The sequence below is a fragment of the Gambusia affinis genome, linkage group LG15, assembly GCF_019740435.1.
Source record: "Gambusia affinis linkage group LG15, SWU_Gaff_1.0, whole genome shotgun sequence".
NCBI lineage: Eukaryota > Metazoa > Chordata > Actinopteri > Cyprinodontiformes > Poeciliidae > Gambusia > Gambusia affinis.
The window spans coordinates 9,723,460-9,745,486 of record NC_057882.1 but is presented as its reverse complement, the minus strand read 5'-3'; the positions used below and the strand labels follow the sequence as shown (position 1 = coordinate 9,745,486).

The following is a 22,027-nucleotide window of genomic DNA, read 5'->3' as shown; positions in this document are numbered from 1 at the left end:
GTTTGAACATAGTGACACATGACTTACCGTTTCACCATATTGCAACAACAAAACATATTTCTTATGTAGCAAGGTTATGAATAATACAGCCAACTGTTACCAAGGGCTCCTCAAATTAATTATAGAAAAGTATTGGGTTTAATAGGCCAGCGTTGGCAAGTTAAGCTTCATTTGCTGCAGAATCATTTAGAATAACTGCAAGAAATGTGTCTTTGTGGTAATTGTTTTTAAAATGTGGTTTTATGCCTTACTTTTTAAGAGGGTAAAGTACATTACACTATAAGCTCAGCAGGCACTGTAGCAGAGGATAATTTCTTGATAAGTGGTGTGCTGGTTAGAAAGTTAATAAATAAAGATAAAAAAAGAAACACTTCAAGTGTAGGAGCTCATTTGTTCGCTCACAAAGACTGCAGGTTACGTCTGAGGGAAGAATTCAGTGAGCAGTACGAAAAGCATGTAAGGATAAAAATATGATACTTTGTCATTGATGGTTAGAAGCATGTCGGTTCACTCACATTTTACCTTTGAAGAGAAAATTCTGCAAACCGTTGTGCACCTGATGTTGCAGAAGTCATCAAAAGTGATTTCCTCATCTGAAGGTTTCCTTGATGTGTTTTTCTTTTTAGTTAAATACACTTTTCTGTAGTTTTTAAAGCATCCATTAATGTTCAAAGACAATAAAGGTTGTAACTAGAGCTGCACTTAAAGATCTGCTGGTGACTAGAATAGGACTGCGTTTAGCTTCCCTGGTTCTAAAAGCAGATTGACCCATCGGAAACTCAAAACTGGATTTTTTTTTTATTCAGTAAATGAATAAGAAAGTGACGTATACAAGTTTGACACTTGTTGTACACATCTTGATATACCATAACCTGTCTAATATAATTCATGAATATGTGTGACATATTTAGTCTTTCAGAATAAACAAGCAGTGGAATTTGCAAGGTGGGGCAGAAAGTACCGTGCCACACTGAAAGGGGGCAGCACTGAACATCTGCTGAAAATTATAAAAACACACATAAAATAGTCAGAATAGAACAATTTAAGGATCTCTGTCCTCCTTAAAACAGTCAGACTTTTACAAATGAAAGCAAACAAGAAGGAGACAGTGATATGTGGAGATGGATAGATAGGCCCATGGACTTTATATACAAATAAAGGTGAGATCAGATCCATTTTCAAGCTTATTTTCAAAAAAAGAAAGAGATCAGAGCAAAAAACAAAAAGTAATTTTACTGTGAAAAGAAGACTGAGTTATGTCAAAAGTGACACCAGATGAGGCATCAAAGGTGTAACTTTATAGCTCAGCTTGAAAAGCATTACTGATAAAGAAGATCGTATCTGCTTTATCAGATAAGATGAAGGATATACCCAAATGGAATTAAAACAAGAAAAAAAATGTTTAAAAGGATGACGTGAACCATGGACATTCCTAGTTTAGTTTTTCCTTGTATTCAGAGAACCTTTTATGTATGCTTTTCAAAGTGTGACCTGGTTTGTTGATTTTCACTTCACATCACTGTCTTGAAATTGATTCATTTCTCTTTTCACTTTCAGTCATGTATTTGTTTTCCCACTTATACGGTAATTCTGCTTATGTTGTAAGCTGTAGTCTTTGAACTAAACAGACTTCCAGCATTTTATTTTCCCTTTCTCATAAACAGCAACAACATGCAGTTGATCCTTATTATTCTTGAATAAGATGTCAAATGAGTTCCATAATGTTGCTATGCCGGTTTTCAGTTTTAATTACAAGCCTACTGGATAAACCACATAAATCCTTGCATCAACCTTTGCTGACTTTTCTTTTTAAACTCCAGATACCTGATTTTACTTTTGTAATTTTGAGACATAATCACACGGCTTAGCTATTTTGGCTAAGTCATTTTTGAAAGTATGTCCGATTCCAGCATCATGTTATTGCGATTAGGATGTTTTGAACTGTTTCAGTCTTTCTGTTCAATTCTTTTCACAAGTTCCTAGAGAAAATGTTTTTCAAATTATGCAAAATAAGACTTAATATCACACCAAAACAACATATTCAACAAAAGCCCAATTTCATGGAAGGTTTTGTGATTTTCATCTCTCCGTTTTTGGGAGGCCTCTCAATCAAGCCGATGCTAAATGGCATGGCAGCCCGATATCAAAGGTCAACCCAATAGATCAAATCTGTTTGAAGTAAATAGCAAGTCTTGTGCTTCACAGTGAACCATCACTGAGTCCTTGGAAGCAAACAAAATGTTGCTGTAGTGTATAAACAATGAACAGTGTAGCAATGGTACATTTTTTTGCCTTGCAGCAATAGTTCTTGGGTTCAGATCCTCTCTGGGGTTCTTTCTGCATGAATACTCTTGACTTCCTTCCACAGTGCAACAACATGAATGTTAGGTCAATTGGTCTCTAAGCTAGCCTTCGGTACGACTCTAAGCATGTTTTGTTGTTTGTATGTTGACCAGTGATGGGCTGGCTGGTTAGGGTCAATAGATCTGTGTAAAAACAATAATTAATACACTGGAATTTTTAAATTTTATTCAGCATGAGATGTCAAAGCTCGCCTCTTTTCACACTGGAAAGTAAATTTTGGTTAATATTATCAACACCGACAATCTGAAGAATTTTTGCATGACCAAGGATTAGAAAGAAAATGTTCAGTTTAGCCATTTAACCCATAATAGGAAAAGCTGAAATCACTTCTGCTTGGTTTGTGACTCAGTGCATTAATATTCATATACAGACATTGTTTAAGTGAGTTTGCTATAAACATCTGTGCTTATTATTTCTAGGTCATGGCTTCATTACCAGAATTAACAAGAATGATGTACGGTGCTCAATTTTCAGCACTTCCTCCTCTAAACATATGGTGTGTGTGTAATTATTGGTTAACCTTTGCAGCTGCTGATAATTGATTTGGCATATTTATTACCTGCTTGTGTTCACACATTGGTCCGTTTGTCACAGTAAAAAAAGAGAAACTATAAGGATTATAGATGTACTCATGTTTCTTCCATAACATTTTATTTTTTCATTTAACTTTAATTTCAGAAAATGTGACATTTCTTTTATTGAAGATTGATTTACTTATTTATTCTTAGTTTGGGCTGAGTAAAGTTTTTAGTATATTCAAATTTATTTAGTTATGGTAATCCTTGCTTTTCCTTTTTCTTTGGATAAATAAGTATAAAATGTGTCATTTTATACTTAACACACATAGGGAATTTGCCATAGCCACTTTTCAAAATAGGAAAGACTAAAGTACGTGCAATTTACATAACATGTATGTTTATCTTTGTAAATCAGGAAGTATTACTCTGATGCTGTTTTCCCACTGGTATTTATCTGCCATTCCCCTCTTGAACCCGGATTAACCAACCACATATTAATCACCTTTTGCCTCCCTCTTCTGTTACGCCTTTGTCAGATCATCAGGTTAGTTGCTGCTATCCTCCCTGACACCAAATTGAATAATGTTTCTTCTAATTGCTCTCCCAGTTTTTATTGAAACAAATATCTTCAAAATTCTATCCATACCACTTGAATTTTGGTTCTACTAGTGTTCTTCCTTTGGTTTTGGTAAGTTCCTGTCGTTCTGCTCGCCTCCTCCCAATGACTGAGTTCACTACCAGTGAAAAACATGACAGTGACAGCCATTACAGCGGGTTGCCAACACACGTGTAGAGATTTAAGATATTTCGAAATGTGTTTTGTTACATGCTTTTAGAAAGATTAAACTTCCTGCTTTGTGGTTTTAGGAGAAATGTGATGTTTCGCCTGAAAACGGAGGGGAAAAGGAGAGAAAATGTATCATGATGCAACGCTCGATAAACTGCTGCTTTTCTTTTGACCTTCATTTCAGGTGGATTCATTCACAATTACTCGTACGTCCCAGACGGGATAATCCAGGATAGAGGTTTTGACTTAATCTTGTGCCTTGGGACAGAGGCTCAAGAAAATATATTGCTCTTCATAACATGATGACCTAACAGGAATAGAGTTCAGATATGTGACTCTTCCAGGAGCCTGTAAAGTTACAATTTTAGTTTGCTTGGGATCAAACAGAGGACTTAAAAGAAATGTCCAATGCTTTTTGTTTTGTTTTTCTTTTAATCCCCGTACATGAAGCACATCTGCTTAAAAGGACTTTTCATACAACAGAAATTTTACGAGCTTGCAACGAATGTTTGTATTCCAGGTCTATTTAAGTATTTCTGATTAGCGGTAATTACAATTAAACAGGCTAATGCAGAAAGCGCATGTTGAATTGGAGATATAAATGAGTGACTCACAGCAGCGTTCATTTAACAGTTTCAACTAATCTAACATCAAATTCAGTGCAGCTTGTCGAAATTGTCTTAATTAAGTTTTTGAAAATGAGCATGGCGGTCTGTGGAAAATGATATAAGCAGATCACTGTAAGGTTTTAGTACATGTTTCAGAAAGTTAGGTTTGTGCAGATTAAAAAGTTCTGCTTTGATGCACAATTAATGAAATGTCTTCTGTTGGTTTGCCATAATTAGTTTCAGAGGACACGTTTAGGCTCTGATTTCTGCATATAATAAAAATAATGAGATCCTGCCTGCCACAGAACACTATTTAAATATACCCAAATGGAATTAAAACCAAAGTTAAGAATAATAGCTATTTTGGAATATAAATGCAAAAGACCATTCTTGCACTTTTAGTTTTTGTTTTTCCTAGAGATGAACTAACATTTCTTCTAGAATGTGAACTAAAGATGCAAAATATAGCAACATTGCACATTTCCATTGCTACATGAATATATGCAAAAGAGAACTGCAGTACATTATTTGGTAATGTACTGCATTACCAAATAATGGTAATGCATTATAAATTGCATTCAAGTTTCCCAGGAACATTTTTGGCCAGACTTTTATTATCTTTATTGCCATAGTTCTCTGAACAAAGTGCTAAATGTTAGAGAAAACAGTCAGAACATCATATTGATGGAAAAGGCAGAGAATAGTTAGAAAATTGTGGGTTAATTGCATAATGATATTGCTATTACATTCCAATTAAGGATTCACAAAACAAAAATATATATATTCAGAGATTAAAGGATTATCATGGCATAAAAGACTTGAAGATGTCCGTCTGCTAATTGAGTATTTCCCTTTGCGGGAACTTGCAGACATCACACTCCCTAGTTTATTCTTTGGGATCTCAAGGTTTTCTCAGGTCAACTGTGACAAAATGGCCATCAGATTTTGAGTTTTCGCCCGAGTCTCCTCCCAGTAGGATGTGCCCTGAAAACATTGAAAGAGGCATCCCAACAGGATTCCTGGACCACCTCAAGAGACTCTTTTCAAGGCAGTCTATCTTTACTCAGGGCTCCCTTTGAATGACGGTTCTCCTCTGCCCATCTATACAGCCAAGAACAGCCACCCAAAAGAAGCTCTTTTCAGCCTCTTATATGTGGGTTATCAACCTTTCTGTCACAATCCATATCTAATGACCGCAGGTGAGGGTTGAAACGTAGACAGACAGATAAATGGAGGCTTTTTGACTCAGCTCATTCTTCTCCACAGTAGACAGAAATAGCACCCATATTACTGCAGACAACACCCCAGTCAGCCTATGCTGCTCCTGCTTCGTCATGCGATCAATTGAGGGAAAAAAGCAGAGAATGAGTCTTCACTTGTATGGAGAGGTCTACTTTCTCCTGGTTGAGGACCATTGTCTGAGAAAAGTGGATTTTTATCCCTGCTTCTTCACAGTCGACTGCAGACAGCTACACTGCACACCAAAAGCCATAGTCACATCATCTGCAAAAAACAAAGATGAAACCTTGAGGTTCCCTTCTTTAGACTTTGTTTAAAGAAAACGTAAACAGGGTCAGAGACAAGGGCCATCCTTACGGAGTCCAGCCTGCGTTTGAAAAATGTTCAATGTTCAGCTGAGATTGCAGACAAAGCTTTTACTTTTAGCCTTTTTCTGATCCACAAAAGCAAAGGTTGACCTGACAAGTGCACGCCGGTGACCCTCCTAACAGTGGTTCACTGTTCTATGGACAGAATATAAGCCAGACTGCTTCTCCTTCAATATCCAACCATCCAACTTTATTAAGATCTTAATATTTTTTAACAGAGACTGGATAAAAGCTGAACAGAGTAACTGAGAGTATTTAAAGTCTTTAAAGATTAGCCTCTAATCTAATTCTATTTTTATGAGGAAAACATTCAAATTCATCATTTAATAAAATTCATCACGTCAGGTTGAATCAACACTACACGTTTGCAGCATTCAGCCCTTCAGCCTTGTGCAAGAAACACTTAGGACAATTACATAGATGTGAGAAGAAGTCAAGCACCTGAGGGAAAAATGTCCTTTCTGGCTTATTTTTGTTTCTGTCCTTGTAGTCTCTCACATCATGTCTTGTGGGGCAGACTTTAATGTTTTTTTCTCAGAAGAGCAGCATCACTGCTCAGACACTAACAACTCTAGTAAACGTAATTAAATACTAATCTGTTTTTTATGTTAATCGTGCATTAAAAGTGCCATCAGTAATCAGACCAGATTAATATCTTATCCTGTTCGGCAATATTTGAAGTGAAACTATAGTGGGTTTCATGTAGTGACACTGACAAAATGAGTCATGCAGTTTAATAAACTGGAAAAGACATAAAGCGGTTTGTCTAAAGAGTTACTGATGATGCTCTTCCATAAATTGCATTTATAGATCTTGAGCTGGCAAGATAATAAAAAAGTGCAATTTAACAGAATAATTTCAGATAAAAGTGTTGGAAATGAACAGATAGAAAACATCAATTGTTGCTTTTTTTTGGATAAACTGACTCAGGCTTAATGCTGTTCTCTATTGATAGTTTACTTCTCAAAGGCCAATTGAGGATTTTCCCTGTCAGTCCAATTCAAATGTCAACGTGTGACATTATAAGAAATGTGAAGCAACTTCATAATGATGAAGTCAAATACAGTGAAGAGGTGTACAATTTATTTTCTTTTTCACAAAGCATCTGTTAAGAGATTGTAATTTGTCTTAAATGTGTTGGTTTTCATTTGGGTGAGTGAGTTTAAGAAACATCCAACACCCATCAGGTAAAACATAATACTGAAAACAAAGAAGGGGAGAAAAAGTTAATTTTACAAAACTAATATGAATCAATCTTTAAGATTCAGAGTCTATATATCTACCTTAACTTTATACTGACCTGCCATTTTATTGAACACACCTTGTTAGTACCGGTTCAGGCCTGATTTTGGCTTCAGAACTGCCTTAACAGTCAGTTTTATAAGATTTGAGCTTTGTGACATGGTTTTATTTTTATGCTGCTGGAAGCAGCCAGAAAGAGATGGATGTACCAAGGCAGCAAGTAAACAAGGCTAAATTGGTGGTAAACAGACTCTAAACATACTAAGAAAATGTCCCCAGTTTTATTACACTACCAGCAACATGAATTATTGATGGGAGGAAGATTGGACCTATGATTTTGTGTTTACATTAAATTCTAACCTACTGTCCGAATGCGGTGGCTGAAATCAAGACTTACTGAGCCGGGCATTTTTTCCTATCTCTTATTGCCAGTTATTTTGGATTGCCTGCATATGTTTTAACCTTAGTTGACTCTTCTTACCTGATAGGAATGACACCCACTGTGATCTTCAGCTTCTGTAGCTCATTTGCTTCAAGGTTTGATGTGTTGTACATTCAGAGATTATATTCCCCATATCTTGGTTGTGGCTATTTAGGAAACTGTTGCCTTTCTTTCATCTCGAACCAGACTGCCCATTTTCCTCTGACCTTTGGCAGAGGCAAACAAGGCATTTTCTTCCACACTGCTGCACTGTGGACAGTTTCCCTTCTCCCTTCCCATTCTCTGCAAACCCGAAACATGGTTTTGTGTTAAAATCCAAGTAAACTGTCCATTTTTGAAATATCCATTCCAGCCTGTCTGGCACCAACAACCATACTACATCACACAAAGTCCCTGTCTTCTCTGCTCTGATACTCAGTTTGAACTTCAGCATGCCATCTTCACATTCGTAAAGGCCTAAATGCACTGAGTTTCTGCAATATGCTTGAAGGGTTTGTTGATTGAAGTGATTAAATAAATAGACTGTGAATACTAAAGAACTTCTAAACACAAGTTTGAGATCAGTGGTAGAAAAAAACATTAAAACTTAACGTTTGCATGGAAAAATCTAGTGCTCATTTGTCCAGTTTCTTTTTTAGATTGTGCTTCTCCTTTGTTATACATTTTTTATGGTATCCAACATGGGTTGATGCACCGTTTAACTTAGAGCACAAGTAACAGTGGCACATAACAGCTGGTTATTTTTCTGAAGTCTATGTAACACTATTTTGTATCTGCTTTGAAGTTAAATTACTTAGTAAGATAGACAAATAAATGATGCATAAAGGATTGACTGCTGATTCTCTGCATCTATTTTTGGAAAACCTCCAGCTAAAACAGGCTACCACAAACCTTTTGGAACAGTCGAATGGTTTTGTTGCACGAGCATCATGACAAAGAGATTGGAGAGTGATTGGCCAGTAGCAGGATGTGCTGTGGTGGTGCAGGTGTTAAGCACAACCCACATTTGGCAGCCTTAATCCCGAAGCGGCTGTCGCAGGTTCGCTTCCCGGCCTGGGGTCCTGTGTCACATGTTTTCCCCCTTCTCTCATTACCCATTTTACTGTCAATTCACTATCAAATAAAGGCCACTAGAGCCTATAAAACCTTTAAAAAATACTACCGGCAGTCAGTAATCATCAAATTCACTTTACAAAACATTACATGTCACTTGAATCTACAAAAACACCAACACAAGTTGCAGTGTGAATCTACTTGTATTTCAAAACAAGAACATCGTCAAGCAGCACTGACAGCAACATACAGCAAAGGTCACACAGTATGGAAATCTGCTGTTTTCTTTCCCACACATTTCAGAAAACTGCTGGTCATAGGGACTGTAATAAACCAAGTCATTAATCGGAAGAACATAAAACGAATCCTCTGTAACGATACAGAATGCATTTAAATGATCATTATAATGGAGACTGTCCACATTCATCTCCTCAAGTGTCGTGCAAAAGTCCCATCAATGCTACATACTTATCTGAACTCAACAAAATATGCTTTATCTCCTGATATTTGGGCAGACGTAAAACAAAATCAAAAAAGTGATTATTACTATATGTGACAGGGTAAAAAACACTGACTGCAGGTTTAGGTTGTTCACAATGAAACATGTACATCTTAACCACTTCAGATGACTGTCTCAAAAAACAGTTTCATTTTAAAACATTATTTGCTTTTGGTATTTATCTTTATTGCAATAAAGCAATCAACTTTACATATTGATATCTGCTTTTACAACAAAGTCCCCAGTCAACATAACTTACTGGTGAAGTAAAACTGAAAATGTTATGTAAGTGATGTACTTCAATATTGAAGCAAAACTTCAAGATGTCAGCCGGAAAGCTAAACATTGTACACAATATTTTTTCAAAATGTGGCTAAAAGACAACAAAGTCAGTGTTTTGGAGTGTAAATTTTTATCTGAGTCCCTTAGCAAATTTGTGGGCAGAGCACAAAATAAATGTTCAGCCTAATCAGCCTACAAATCTGACTCAGTTACACTAGTTCTGTCTGGAGGAGGGTGTCAGATTTCCAGCAAACTACTGTGAGAAACTCGAGGAAAGATACCTCAAAATGTTCGGCCCAAATCATAATGTCAAAGATAATCCTTCTCAAAATTAGTGAAATGTTTATAGCGTTTTACATCTGAAGAAAGTATTTTAAAAATTCCTTAAACGTAGATCTCTCTATAATATGAAATTTATCAAATATAATTATTCGTGGAAAAATTAAGTCACCTAAAATAAAATTCCGACAGTGAGACAAAAAGTTTGCCTTAAGTTGCATACAGTGTATGTAAACATCTGATTTAATCTGTACTTTTAGCCGTGATGGTTCAATATAATATAGCTTAGCAAGATTGTTTTCCAGTAAAATCAATGCTTACTTTGGTCTGATGTTGTTTACGCTGACCTGATTTAGGTCTAAAGTACCAAAGTTGCCTGTGTGACTGCTGACTGCAGTGCTGGTCCTCGGTGTCTTCATGTCCTCATTAGCCTCAAGAACTTATATCATCAGCAATCTACATTTTTTCCGCAAATAAACCTGTTCATTATTTACAGTGACTAGACATTGCTTCCCTTGACCTCTTGTATGCTTTTGGGTGAAGTGTCACGGATTGAGATAATTTAATGCGAGCTGATGGCTCATTAGAATGCAAGCAGACGCAGGCTGTGCTGAGCTATGTTCAACAGATTTGAAAATGCGAGCCACACTGGCAGCTCACTCAGATATGGGACAGGTTATTTCATGATTAGTCATGGTCTCTTATGACTCACCCTCCAAACCCTGAATGCAGGAGAGAGGGAGTTCAGTCTTTTGCCAATGTCACACTGACTAACGGAGTTAGGAGAAATATCCAAACCGCTATAATACATATTTTACTCTCTGTGTCCACAGAGGGGTTCAAAACTTACAGGAGGAAATTGAGCTTCTCTTTGCAGCTTTTGTTTGAAATCCATAACAGGGTGGTCCCTCTGGTTAACCAAGTGAGTTCTCATTTCTTCCCTTCTTATCAGAGAAAATGCATTTATGTGTGAAATTATTTAGGAAATGTCTGTGCAACGTATTAGCATTCAATCTTGAAACTCAGATCTTATTTTTATCCGTGGTAGTAGTTTGGTTCATTTTATTGATGTAGCACCAATTCGCAGCAAACGTGATCTCAAAATATTTTACAGGACAAAAAGGTCCAACTCATATCAACATAGAACAAATTATGGATGTGGCCTATAGGTTCTGCTCAGAAAATCACTAGTAAACCACAAGAGGTTTCTTGTGTTCTTATTATAGAGTGCATTATTCTTAATTAGTATTTTTTTTACCTATTTTAATACTTTTATCTTTGTGGGAACATAAAATCTTCAAAGTCGTATCATTTTGCTGTTGTTACACCTGAATTACCCCACCATCAGAGAATAAAAGATACTTTTATTTAATGATAAATTCCCAGGCAAATTTGTGTCCTATGATTCAAAAAGCTGTTTTTGCCCTCCATTCTAAAAATTAAAATATGTTTAGATCTGAAAGACTTCCAGTGGCTTTTCCAGATCATTTATTGAAATCTACTTTGTAAATTTTGTTTCAGAGTGAAACTCTAATGTTTTATTTATATGTTTGAGTTTTAGAGCAAACCAGAGCATCAATTAAAACCTACTTTCAATGGAATGTTCTGCAGTTATGCAAAGAGAAAAAAAAACACCCAGTTTGCAGCATTATAAAATATAACAAAATAAATTTTTTAGCTCAAAACAATTCTGATTTCCATATCAAATTAGCTAAACTTATTAGGGGCCACTGTGGATCCCCTAATGAGCCTAACAGGGCTCCAGATCTGCAGCAGGACGACCTCTGGCGTGTTTGGGAACCTTTCTGTGACCTAAGACTAGCAACCCTCTTCTCTGCAGCATCAAATTGAAAGTAAGCAACCTCATTGCACTGTGGTTGTTCGAACATGACGGCCACTGTGGTAGAAAGCATCTGAAGGCAGCAGGCGTAATCAGTGGTTATTCTGTCGGGTGAATACTAAGTGTGTCAGCATTGTCCCCTTTACTCCAAGGAGGGTTTTCAAAAGTTGTTCCAATATAATAGGTTCTGCACAGAATGACTAGTTCAACCCAGTTGATGTTTCACTGCCAAGAAACCAGAACCTATTTAGTCACTGCATTCACACACGACTTATTTTGTGTTACCAATTTAAGTGTCATTATTATTGAATAACTGCTTTGTTGAACATAACGGAGTCTATTATGTTGTTGAACCTCATTGTCAACATCCTCGTCTGTTCCTTCAAGCAGAGAGGAATTATTGTAATAGAGCGCGCTATAAATTGCCTGGAAGCATCCCCCTTGCTCTAAATGGATTAAAACAACGTACAAACACCAACCAGTAGGACACAATAGCTTTGAATAGGCCACAGGAAGTACTGCATTCTGGCTGCGAAAGTGAAAACAGCAAAACAGTGAGTTATTCCATAGTTATAAACTGACTTATGATGTCTGCTTTCTTTCTGCTGGAAGCTACAATGCTATTTGTACTTAATTATGTCTTAAAAGTCAAAGGCAGTTATTGCAATTTAAATACAACACAAAGGACGGCCAAATTTAAAAATCAGTTTTACGATTTATAGAATATTAATCTCTTACATTTGATAGAATAACATTTAGTATTGAAAAGTATCAGTTTATTTTACCATTATGGTGGCTTACATAAGTATTCATAACCCTTGATCTAGACAAAGCAGTTAGTAATATTTTTAAGTGGATTAAAGTTATAAATAATTTTACATGGTTTTCCAAGCTGTTTAGTAAAACATAGGACATCTATTCAGTAAATGATTAATTAAAGAACATATTTCAGCAAACAGAATCATGAAGACCTACGAACACAGCAGGGAGAAAGTTGTGGAGGAGTTTCAAGTTTTGAAAACCTTTTTTTAAAGAAGCCTTCGGATTTCATCCTCTGAAAGCAGAAATTGCATAGTGCAGCTGCAAAACTGCCCAAAAAGGAGAGCATTTCTGTCACAAGCCACACAAGTGGTTTTCTAGCTCCCAGGGGCTTTTCGTTGTTCTAAAATGGATACTTCATTAATCCACCTATGAGTTTTTAAAACATATACTGTAGTGCTCAGGAGTTGCCTTGTCAGCACTGCACATGACATCTGTCATTAGTCTCCCTACACTGCGCTATTCAAAACAATAATGGCGAACAAACTAAGTGAAGCGATCATGTTGTTGGTTGTGTGATTGCTTCAAATTTAAATATCCTTCCCTTCCTTGCTGTTACACTTGGAGGCTTGTTTATGCTTGTAAATCCTTTTACAGTTGAACATTTTGTATCAAAGCCTATTCATGTGATGGAGACCTGAATCCTATTTCAATTCAATCTCCAAATTTTACTACATTTCATAGATTCATAAAACAAGTAGAAAAGTATGTATTTTTATAATCTTGCATTTATCTACGTATTACGTTGTATTCAAATGTCACACAAAATCCTAATAAAAACACTGAAGTCTGTTGTTGCAAAGTGACAATACAGGAATGCTTTGAAGGATGAATCCCTTTGCATGGAACTGTACAGGAGGCATGCTTTATTTACTATTCGCAGCCTTCAGTGTTACATTCCTAGAGCAATTGTACCATGCACCTCCAACTGTATCTTCCAACTTTTTCTACCCATATTTCACTCTGAATAATATTATGGAAAAGCGCAAAAAAAAAAAAAAAAAAACATGTCTGAAACAATGCACACAAATTTGATGCAAACAGGAGAACTATTTTTTCCTCTTCTCAAAATCTGTTTGGGGAAAGAAAGAAAACACACAGCCTCCTCTGACTTTGTTTGCCAGAGGTAGACCTACAGGGTGGAAAGCCTCTATTGCGGTATTGTAAACAGACAATAAAACTGAAAGATTCCCTGAAAATAGCTATTGGGAAGGCTGTATATCAGCCAGAAAGAACTTCTGCATGATGACTTATTCCAGCGGCCACAGGCAGTTTAGAAGCCTATTGTAATATAAGAGCCAAGTAAAAGATTGCAGCAGTAGCAAGAACTGAGTTCCACACAAAGGATTCGTCTGTGCTAGGGAGGAGGTTTTCTTTTTATAATAACAGACACTTTATTAGAGAGGACATTTAAAAATAATTGCCATTTAAAGGCTGTTTATTGAACAAACATTTTTGAAAATTACTTTCTCACTAGCAAAAGAAGAAGCAGCAATCATAATACGCCTGCAGGTGAAATAACCAAGAGCACACATAATTATAGCAATAAATGGTGTGAAAGTGGGGTCAGAGGCTCACCAAGAGGCTCTGTGCTGCTGCTCACAATGAGTGCAGTGGGTGTTTTCAGATGTAAAATACGCTGCCTTGCACTGGCAGTTAGTGCCTCTGTGCAGCTCTCCCATTTCCAGGACGATATTCAGCGCTGCATCTCCCCGGTTCCAGTTCTGAGGCCGACATTATGCAAGACTTGATTACCAAGTGGCCGGTCGCTGCTCAGTGCTGACTGTTACTCTGTGCCCTGCTCTCCATGGGAACATGGTGGGTTTCACTTGACACTTAGACCACGCTGCAGCTGAGCCTCAGATGAATGCTAGTCTATACCTGCTCCCCCTGGGGGCGGGGGTAAGGCGGGGGAGTCTGGGGCTTCCGAGTCGCTGCTGCAGGGGTTGTGTGAGAGGAGAAAGGTTACATTCAGTTTACATCATAAAGGCCAGACACACACACATACTCACACAGAGGCCTTCAGATACAGAGCCTCCCTCTATCTGACTCCATCTTTGACTTTCTGTTGTTTTTTTGTTGTTTTTTTTTTCCTAACACTCTCCGACACACTGATACTCAGTGATACATCATTCACTTGCTGTTCCCCTCAAAAAGTCACACTTTCATTCTGTTCAGAGCTGAGTAAAATTACAATCCTCCATTGTGAGTCCCTGCAATGTGTCAACGTTGTTGCATGTGTCTTGAAATATGTATCTTTATTTTTGTTGGAAAAAAAAAAAAAACACAGTTTTATAATATCTAGCAGACAATGTGAAATCAGATTAACCAATTTCATTTTATTGCACCTACTAATTAGCCTGGCTATTTGTGAAAAAGTAATTAGAACAACAAACCCCCTGATTAGTAAGCAGTTTTCCTAACATACATGTACCTGACTAGTTTTCAGCTGTAGTTGTAAAACAATGCCTAAGGTGCTATTACAATTACATAATAAAGCATATGTAACTTAATATGAAAATAATACCGAACATGGTATTAAGATCTAGGTTTTTGTTTTGTTTTTAACCTGTCCAGTCCAGCAGTGAAGTTATCAGAATTTATGTTAGCCCCAAGAAGAAGCCTAACAGATTTACAGGAGATTTCCAGCAAATGTTCCACTTATTATGCATTTCAAAAACTTTATTAGAATTTGCTTTAGGTTTCTTTCAATCGCGACAGAAACTGAGAGGGGAAAAGAAAAGGCAAGGAGAATATAGAAAGAACAACTCAGTTACCTGAAAATAGCTAAAATTTTTGCTGGCATTATATTAACAGCAATATTCTGCTCCATGACCTAAATTGCTATTTTAAAACAGTTGTTTTTTTGGGTTTTTTTTACAGTTTTAATAAGAATTAATTTATGATGCATGTGAGGGAGTCCAGGTGTAGAAAAGATTGATAATGAATTAAACTACACATGGATGTGTAAATGAAGAGCACCCAAAAAATTATATGAGCATCTTGGGTATTTTTACATCATGCTGACTTTTATTTTGACTATGCAAATCTGAATTACCATAATCAATAAATGCCTTACTGTTAAGAAGCAGACAGACATTAAAAGAAGCCAAAATTTCTATTTTCTTCTTCTGAACATTAAATTTATTCAATATCCCTTAGGTGTGTTAGATGTGTGACTTAAACTATTGTCAGCTAAACACCCAAAAAAGTGTTTTAAGTTGCGGCAACAAAAGCGTGCCAGTTTTTGAACATGCTGCTAAAAACAAGAGATTTGAATCTTCAAAATTACCTACAAAACAAAGTTGAAACTGATGTTTACATACACTTTATATGTCTGATTATCTGACATTAAATCAGACTACATCTTTCTTGTCAAATTCAAATATTTGCTAACACTAGTATTCCACTGCCCTTCAACAGTCTGGGATGCCTGGTTTATGCTTTGGTACGTTTTCCAGGTTTGGTGCATTTGGTGCAATTAACCCAAATCAAAAGCACAAAGTCTTCTGCAGATTGTCTTTGTGTTTATCCACAGGTAAACACAAAACCTGCACTGACATGACCTGTGAGGCTCTTGGCAAGAAAGGGGTAATTACTTCCAAAGCAACATAAATATCAAATTAAAGTTTACAAATGTAGTCTGAGACAAAAACATAAATTTTTTGAAGAAATTTCCCGGAGCCTGATGAAACTATAATGGAAGTTTTTGGCTATAATGATCATAATTACATTTGGAGGAAAATGGGAAGCTTGCAGCCCTCAGAGCATCATCCCAACTGTGAACTTCAGTGATGGCTGCGTCCTGCTGTTGGAATGTTTTTTTAAAAGGAGGGTTTGTGCTCTTCACAATATAAGAGGAGGGATGAGGAAATGGTAAGACATGTCTAGATATGAACCAGGAAGTTAAAATTTGGGCACAAATGGGTCTTCCAAAAGTACATGAATCATAATCATACCACAAAATTAGTTGCAAAGTGGTTCAAGGACATGACACCACAAAGCCCTGTTGTCAGCTCCGTAGCACATTTGTGGGCAGAGCTGTCTAGACTGACAGAAATTCAGCCACTAATTCTAACTCACTTTGTAATTGGTGTCTGAGATCTTTCGGTTTTGACCAATCACCTATTAGCTCTAATGCACTTCAAGCTACTTCGACATTTTAGGTTTGGTTTGCCCTTCTTCTTTCTGCTACTTCTATTCACTGCAGCACTCAGTAATCATTGATCTTTCCCTCTTGTGAACTTAAAAGTGGTTTTATTTGCATCATAGTAACATTTGGTTTGAGTTAAATCAAATCTTCCCTCAGAGACCACGGTTTGAATTTCATATTGCATTTTCGCAGTACACCAGGAAATCCTCTGTATATGTATCTCTTTCTCTTGCACACACACACACACACACGCACACACACACGCCGACACAGCTCTTTACTTCTTCCCTTTCCATTTTCCCCCCTCTAAGTCTCTTTGTCACCTGCTCTCTATTCTCGGCTCATACTCTGGTCATTGCACAACAAAGCGCCAGTCTCTGCATGCTCAGCAAAAGAAAACCTTTAGATTTTTTTTCTTTTGCTCCCAGTTCATTTTGATGAATTGTTCCCTCACTTTCTTCTCTGTTCAATGAATAATAAAAGGATCTTTTAAGCTTCTCCCTCTATTGTGAAGTAAGCTTGCTGTTCCTCATACAATTTTCCTCAGATGCAGTTGTAATGCAGATAATGATATATTCATGGCCCACATATGTATTCATTTCTCATCTGATTTGATTCTTTGCGCAGTGTGGTTTCAGTACACAATGGGCGCCCCTGTTATTTGAGCTACGATACAATGCATCATGATTTCAGTTTGAATACTGTTAGGCTAATAAACTCTAGAAAGAGCTGTTTTTTCACCATTACATTACCTAAAATTGCATGAATAAGACTGTTTTCTATTCATATCCAGTCTAACCTTTATGCAAAATAGCAAAGTTTAATACCTTTCTAAGAAATATGTACAATGACAGACAATTATGTTAGCAACCATAGTCTCAATATTTAAAAACTTTCCAAACAATTTAACCCTTGGCATTATTTAACCCTACAATCTGTAGATAAAAACATCCAATTTTACTCATATCACTCTCTAAATTAAATCTAACTGCAGCATCTTGGTCACTAGTATCTTCTAATCAGCATTCATTGATTTGGGGGTATAAATATGATGTGACCCTTGGGCCCCTTTCTTTAGCCTTTTGCTAAAAAGGCTGGATGAAGACCCATACTTGTCTTGTCACCATGCTTAATGACCAAGATGGTTAGGGCAACTTGGGACAAATGAGTCTCCATAACAACCATTAGAGGCCATTTACAAGCCATATAGTTTGTAGGTGATGCCAGATGAAAGCCCTATCTGTCCTACGATCCCAAACAGTTTGCTAAATGCTGCTGAAACATTGACTGGAATCATGCGCTTCTGTGACATTAGACTCAGATTGAGCTTTCTGGCAACAAACGATCCACAAAGGATGAGTATGTGCTTCATCAGCATGACTATTGTTAAACACGTGTTACTTCCAAATGCTCTAAGGACCATGAATGGTTTAATTACTAGGATATTTAAGATCGACAGACACAACATCAAGTATCTTTCATTGCCACATCAGTCATCACCTTAAGAAAGTAGAAAACTTTTGGTTTGAATGAAAAAAGAGAACATGAGAGAGAAATTATCAGTAGTATTATCTAACGATTCTTGTTTTTGAGGAAGATTGAATGGATGTATTGTTAGATTGTGAATTCTAAATCTCGCAATATAGTCATAAAATAATATTTCACTTTAATTTTAATTTAACTTTAATGTCTTTCAACTGATGTGTAAAAACTTTTCTCCTTTAAGCAGGAGGAAACGTGAAGTGATGAATTATCTGTTCAGCATCCTTCAGTAAGCTTCATGGTTCATGCTTTATAATTACTCCTTGTTTTAAGTGTCAACATCATCCTTGTCTTTTTATTGTCCCCTGAATTGCTATCCAAATTACTTACCAGCTTACCAGTGTCATGAAAAAGCACCACTTGTTAAACACAACAGAAACCAGGATAAATGTTGATTAAGATGAAGAGTATATAAAGCACACCTTGAAAATGCACACAATATCATAGTATGGTCAGAACTTCAGTCAATAGTGCTTGTTGTTTTCCCAAAACGCCTGAATACTGTCTGCTAACCACCTGTACTATGATGCAAGACCAGTGGTTTATTGAGTTAACTTCTAGTTAGATTCAAGATTTTGAGTATCATAAAGCTGGTTCCCTTCTTGCCTGGGTCTGTCATCTCATGGTAATTTATGCAATTTGTCACCAAATTACAGCTCAAGATCATGGAAGCACTGCTTCTCAACCAATAAATGACCCAAGAAAATGGAAAAAGGAAAAGGACGGCAGAGTTTGGGCACTGTGTCCATTTTTGCCCCTCATGTTGCAGTCATATCTTCCTTTCACCAGCAAATATTTGTATGAGAGCTTGCAGCAGAATTGCAACAGACACACCAAAAACAGATACTGATTTTTCTGAAGCTTGTTTCTGTTTGAATCTGAAGCTAGGAACTTGGTTAATTGCATTTTCTAATTAAAATGTAATCCTCTGAAAATCGATTCCTAAATTCTCAGCCAAAGCTATTTGCTGCATTTCTCTTCGCTCTCTCTCCACATCTTCCTGTCCATATACTGTTGAATAAACACCATTAGTGCCACAAAAACCTCTACAAATTATTTTCAGTGCACTGAGGAAATCCGACTTTTATACAAGCGATAGCCAGAGGCTTGGCAAAGTTTTATTATGGGGGTCATATACTGTTAAAAGAGAATATTCCGTTTCTAGTACCTGAAGAACATGCTTTCTTGACAGCTCTCACTCTACTTGCCATGTGAAAGTAGAATAGTCTTCTCTCAGTTACAGGAATCATGCTTTGCAATATTATCCAAAATATCCCAGAAAGTATCTTTATTGTCAGAGATCAATTTCTTGATGGATTTTTTTTAGTCGAGATTTAAAGGAAGTCAGTGTTTCAGCTGTTTTACAGTTTTCTGGAAGTTTGTTCCAGATTTGTGGTGCATAGAAGCTGAATGCCACTTCTCCTCGTTTGGTTCTGGTTCTGGGGATGCAGAGCAGACCAGAACCAGAAGACCTAAGAGGTCTGGAAGGTTGATACAACAGCAGCAGATCTTTAATGTATTGTGGTGCCAAACCATTCAGTGATTTATAAACTAACAACAGTATTTTAAAGTCTATTCTTTGAGCTACAGGGAGCCAGTGGAGGGACTTTAAAACTGGTGTTATGTGCTCTATCTTCCTGGTTTTAGTTAGAACGTAAGCAGCAGCGTTCTGGATCAGCTGCAGCTGTTTGATTGATTTGTTGGACAGACCTGTGAAGACGCTGTTACTGCTGAGCAGTAGTCTGTGTAAATGATGTAGCATTGGAACATGTTTGGTATACATGATGCGTGAGAGACGGGGTGTTTTTCTGACATTTAAAAAAAAGAAATCCATAGCAGCCTCACTTATCAAGTGATCACATTATGCATGCTACCAAGTTAAATGTGTTATGCATTATTTGCCTAAGGCGCAATATCCTCCTGCTACATTGAAATGGAGAACAGATATGCGTTACTGCGGCGTGGGATAACACACATTCTTGGCAAAGGTTGGCTACAATCTTGAAACGTCCTAAAAAATTTATATTTGAACACTTTCCCTTCGACAAGCTTTACTAATTCCTTCTCCTGTTTTACATTCATTTCCATATATTCCTTTTCAGTTACCCTTGAGTGACTAACAAAGCTAAATAAAACATTTCGTGGTACTAAAATCAATAGTGTAAGGAAGGTTAGGATCTTTTGAAATAACCCATCGTTGTATTGGGCTGTGTTTTTTTTTTTGTCTCTCACTGCTCACACGTCTCTTTTGTCTTTGTTTTCTGTTAAAACTGTATTGTCTTCTTTTTTACAGTTTCTTTTTCCCCATGCTAGGTTTAGCTCTTGCATACTTGATCAGTGCTGCTTGGTGTTAACTGTTTTGTTATTTATTAAACATTTGCTCTCTTTTTTGTTTGTTTCCTCCCTTTTGTGCATTTGGTTTCTCTCCACCGTTGTGATGCACAGCAGTGTGATATATTTTTACACTCTGCTAATTGGAGATATAACAGCCAACTTTAAAACAGTGAGGAGTTCAGGCCCAATCAGAAGTAAAACATCCTTTTAATGGCTGTCGTACAAGACTGTACAAGTGCAAAGTGTCTGTGAGTTTGGTGTGTTGAGGTGTTAGAGGAGGTGTCCTCAGAAGAGATTTCGAAGGCACAGTCTGCTCTGATAACCTTTTTCCATCATTGTGGAACTACGAACAGGAACAGATTCCAGAAACAAAATTATTACAAAAATGTTGCTTACACAAGATTTCATTATTTGTTTTGTCAAAAATGGAAGAACTAGTAGTGTTGAAAACAGTGTTCTTCTCTCTATTTTTTTGACAGCATTTTTGAAAATATGAACACATTTATCACAGTGCTGTTTGCACCAAAGCCCATCTTTGCTGCTGCTTAAAGCAAATTTCAAATATTTATGCCACCCTTGGGTGTCTTAATAGATGACTCAATTACTAACATAAGTGTTTGGGAATGGCCCCTATTTCTTAAGGGGATCCATGATTAGTTGTACATGTTGACCTGAAAATATTGTAATTTTCCCATTAACTCAAAAAATTGCTATTTGTGATAAATAACAATTTTTAAACATAATTACTTCTAAAATGTTATATCTTTCGTTATATTTTTCACCCATGGAAGTCATTAGAAATAAATATATTGGTGAATCAAAATATTTAAGTGCATAAGAGTTTAACTTTTCTTAATGGTGAATTTTATGGCACAACCAAACTGCACATTTAGACAGGTTTATCTAAATAACCAGTTGGACAGGGTGCATTACTTCTTTCCAACTGCACTTTTGCACATTTCCCTCTGGCTGCAGGTTACAGTTTTATTTTACTCCTTATTGTTTTTCTACACTTCTTCCTTAGCTTTGAAACTTGGCAAATGATAAAGAGTTGAAAAGTTTGTGGCACCACCACTGGGAATAGAACTAAGAGAACATTGTCTCTATGAATAAAACACATTCTTGCATAAAGGATTATAAAAGCGTTAAGAGTGAAATATAGCAAAATCATCAATGGAGCCCATTTTGAAATAGTATTTTAATAGTTAAAAAATGACTGGTGGGTAATTTTAGTATCATAAATTAATATCAGACGTAACTGATCCTTTTGAAAAGTTATCTGTAGCGCTTTCCTAACTCGGCAAGTTAAAGTTTAAATTAACATGATTTACTCAACATCTATCATATGTTGCTAGAAATTTAAAAGCTCCAGGAAGTAATCCAACCATGTGGTTTTACATGATTTTTCTCAGAAGGAGGCATTTTTCTCCTGCTTCTCTCATTCACTCTGGTGCTTTAGTCAGTTTCCAATGTTAGATTTCCTATTGGTGCATTTCTTTGCCTCACAATTCAGTGAATCACATGTGAATGGTGTTAAAAATTCAGTTGTGCAGCGCTTCAGCAGTCAGCGATGATCCAAAATGTCAGGGTGGGCAAGGCAGTGAATTCAGATGCAGCCCGAGGTTTGAATGTTAAATCAGCAGTGTGTTAGCAACAAA

General features: G+C 36.7%; 1 protein-coding gene across 4 annotated transcripts in view; it reads left to right on the top strand.

Moving 5' to 3' along the window:
- nrxn2a (neurexin 2a) overlaps positions 1-22,027 on the top strand; it is a 162,975-nt gene that overhangs the window by 90,503 nt on the left and 50,445 nt on the right. The window lies entirely within an intron of this gene.